The sequence below is a fragment of the Ceratosolen solmsi genome, unplaced genomic scaffold (assembly GCF_000503995.2).
Source record: "Ceratosolen solmsi marchali unplaced genomic scaffold, CerSol_1.0 scaffold7, whole genome shotgun sequence".
In the NCBI taxonomy this organism is placed as follows: Eukaryota; Metazoa; Arthropoda; class Insecta; order Hymenoptera; family Agaonidae; genus Ceratosolen; species Ceratosolen solmsi.
The window spans coordinates 4,671,696-4,675,688 of NW_011948413.1; the positions used below are offsets into that span (position 1 = coordinate 4,671,696).

General features: G+C 44.0%; 1 protein-coding gene across 1 annotated transcript in view; it reads right to left on the reverse strand.

The window, feature by feature from the left end:
• The window catches only part of Nrx-1 (neurexin 1), a 130,992-nt gene that overhangs the window by 3,897 nt on the left and 123,102 nt on the right, over window positions 1-3,993 (reverse strand). The window lies entirely within an intron of this gene.

The following is a 3,993-nucleotide window of genomic DNA, read 5'->3' on the forward strand; positions in this document are numbered from 1 at the left end:
AAAGGGGGGGGGGGGGGGGGGCATAAATCGCGAGTAAAAGAACGCGGACAGTAATAACGGTCATAATTACGCAATGGGGGATGGGGCGAGGGGCGAGGTGGGAACAAAAAAATGAGGGTGAAAAAAAAAGGGAAGGGCCATACATAGGTCGATAGTGGCGAAGGCCTCCCTAAACCCGTAAAGATCGAAGAAACGGCGATCGCGTGTGTTGTGTGTGTGTGTGTGTGTGTGTGTGTGTGTGGTGTTGTGTCTTGGCGATACCGGGGCACGAGAGCTAAGCTAATGACAACGGCAGCAGGGTCGCACTGACGCTGCGAAGCGGGAGGGGGGGGGAGGGGGGTCCAAAACTGGTCGAACGAGTCCTCGGCCAAGGAAAGAAAGGTTGATCAACGTTTTTGTCGATTCTTTGTTTGACGGATGTTTTCCTTTGACCAAGCACCAGGCAAACATGAGCAACGAGAGGCCGCACGGCTCGTTCCCCTCGACGGTGGCGCTCGACTGACCATTGGTCACTCGCCTACTCTCGGTGCCCACCGCTAAGAACGTTAACGAAGCCGAGAAAGAGGAGGAAAGAAAGGGACTTCTCATTCTCCTCTCCTACCCCACTCGATATCGCGAGTACACCTCGGGCCGTAGTCCGCGAGCCCTTTCCCTTCGTAAGGTCGAAAATCCCTTGGTTTTAAGACCAGGCGATCATGACGATTGCGCCACACGCTCCGCGATCAACCCTTTTTGCGTTCGTTATCATTCTTTTTATCCCGTTTTAGCCTTGTTGCCGGCGCGTGAAACTCGGCCCTTTTCCAGAAGACGTTATACACGCGGCCTTCCACTCGGCATGGATTTGGCGGGACACTCGCTGCTTCCTCGCCCTCGTAACTTCAGTATGTTCCCATTCAGTACGCTCGCTAGAGACAGACTCCAGCGACTAATTAGATGCTGGGATGTATGAGATAATGTCCCTTAGAAAGGTTTGCGATGATGCTAAGCCGGTAATTAGGGATAGAAAATGAATAAATGTTTGGCGTGGAGCGCTTAGAGGTAGCCCGGAGCGAATTGATGGATCGACATGATAGATGACATTCTAACGATAAATAAAGCCGTAAAGGGACGGTATGATGGGGAGAGAGAGAGCGTTCGGGATGCTGCGCTCGAAATCTCGGCATGCAAATCGAGAGGCGACATCGATCAGGCCATCATAGCGGGCCCGGAGGTTCGAAGGCACGAGTAGCCGTGGGCCCTCGAAAGATTTCGATCGGAAAAAATCGATAATCTGGCTATTTTTATACTAGGCGACTAGAACCCGCAACGTCTACTAAAAACCGGTTACCCCTAAGACATGCTGCTGCCGCCACATCGCTCCAACCAGCCAGCCAGACGTCCGAGTCCTTGCTTCTTTTACAAGGCAAAACGAGGCCACACCTTCCTCGATACGCCCGCATTCCGTCGCCGTCGCCGCACTAATTAGCCGTATATATCGGGCACGAGATGGACGAACGGCATTATTGATTCGCGAGCGTCGGTACGAGAGAGAGAGAGAGAGAGACGAGAGAGAGAGAGAGAGAAGAGAGAGAGACGAGAGAGAGAGAGAGAGAGATAATGGCTTTCGTGAGTGGCGGTAGGGGGAGGGAGAGGGACATGAAAATTACGCGGGAGTCGCGTCTAATCGTGCGTCGGAGGACTTGAACGATACGAGGATAAAAAAGAGTGGTTGGGTAGTGGTGGTAGGGAGCTAATCGCTTTTACGTGTACAATAGCTGCAAGGAGGTGCAGAGTGAGGATACTACGGCACGACGTGACGATTGCTAAGGACGTCAATTAGCGTAGACCAATAATTTTCGTCGAGCCGAGAAAAAATGAGTCTGCCTGACAGTTCTACCAGGCGACCAGGAGAAAATAGCTGGCTCGCTTACGGAATTTAGGCTAGGCTTCGGTTGTGTAGGCTTTCGCGCTTACGTTGCTAACACTACACTTTAAGCGTTTCCCCCCGTTTCGTTCATTCGGCCATTCATCATTATTCATTCCATCTACTCGCGTCGTTCGTATTTCGTTTATCGCTGCAATTATTATTTCTTTCCTCTACTTTTATTTCATCATTTATTTACTTATTTATTTACTTATTTAATTACTTATTTATTTACTTATTTATTTACATATTGATTTACTTATTTATTTACTTATTTATTTACTTATTTACTTACTTATTTATTTATGTACTCATTTATTTATTTCCCTTTTTTAATAGACTTTTTTTAATATTCCTTTTACGTGAATAAAAGTTCGGAGGTTGAATCGTTAAGAAAAAGAGAGGGAGAGTGAGTGAGTGAGTGAGTGAGAGTGAGATAAAGAGAGTCGAAAATGGAGAGACTGCGCATGAAAATAAATTTGTGCTCTTCTTATTCTCTTATTTTACGTAATTCCCAGCTTTATTAATTTATCGTTTTGCATATTTTATCCGGTGATTCCTCCTCCTTCTTCTCCTCCTCATATTTTTTTAAAAGGTGTTAAATAAATCTTATAATTTACAAGCGACTTTACCGGACGCGTTAAATGGAAATAGAGGCTTTTTTCGCTAGTTTTACAGTTCCCGTATGTATTGCATTTATCGATTTCCAATTAAATTGTTTCAAAGTGCGCATTGTTAAATAGGTTTTAACTAAGTGGACGTTTTCAAGAATTTTTCCTCTTTTTATTTGCCCGCCAGTGACATAAAACGACATAAGCGCGAACTTGAAGTATTTGCTTTGAAATTTATTGTGAAATATCGATAAAGTATTTAAGATATTTATGTTAACAAAATTCTTCTAGTTTCTTGTACGTACAATCGCCTATTCAATCCAATACACCACTGCATTTCTAAGTTTAACGAAAGTATTTCCTCGCATGCTGCATAATAATAATAATAATAATAATTTTTTATTTTATTTATAATATATTAAGGATCGAAAGACGTAATATCGTGTTATTTGTAAATAATGTTGAAAAAGCCTTATGTAGTTTGCCGAATTACCGACTAGTGAAATTTCATAGGATATTAAAATGAATAAATAATGTTAACGAGAAGAAATGATTAAAGTTCCGGCAATATATAACATAGCGTCGGACGAAAGTGGGGCAAAAGAGGGAAGAAACAAAATATTAATAAATAACGAGGGACACGGGAGCTCATAGAATTTTCACGCCTACGAGATTACGTAGACGAGAGCGGACACGAACGTGTCGTCTCATCAAAATTAATCGATCACAAAACTAAATGGCTAATTTATAATCGTTACGTATCGAAGCCAGGAGATGGAAAGCAGTAATAAGCACGTTGAGTTAATGAAGGCACGTTAATTCATATACGCCCCAATTTTCCATTAAATATACGATAAGAAAATTAAAATGCTTTATTAAGCGCGGTTATCGATTATTACATGACGAAAGTTGGGGACAATTGCGCGATTGGCTATTAATCGAAAGAAATCGTACGTACGGCTAGGAGCATATTTTGCAATGCTGCTTGTGCAGCCTTCAAATAATAATGAAGCCCCGCGGTTAAGCGCACATTATTATCGCAAATATCGCTAAAGCGCACTTGTTAAATTAAATTAAACTAACAGCCGCTCACGTGACTAAGAGCAAAAGTCGAAATAATCGAATGCGGCAAAGAGCCACCAACGACCAACGCTCCCCTACCATTCTCCGCAATGCGAACAACTATGTGCGCTAGACTGTATTATTATATATAGTAAGTAGCATTGGTGCGGTTGCTTGGCGAGACGATTGTCGGACTGTTGGTAGTGTTGGTGGATTTCGCGGGTGTGGTGGGGGTTAGGGATTGCGGAGCGGTACACGGGGTGATGGAGGGTTGGAGGAGGAGGCGGATGAGTGGTGTGAAGAAGAGAAAGGCAGAAGAAAGAACTCACTCGTTCGAGGCACTTGTCTCGCAAACATAGCCGGCCAACTAAGCTATCATAAAATACGAGCTGGTATTCGTGGATCGCGACCGATGGG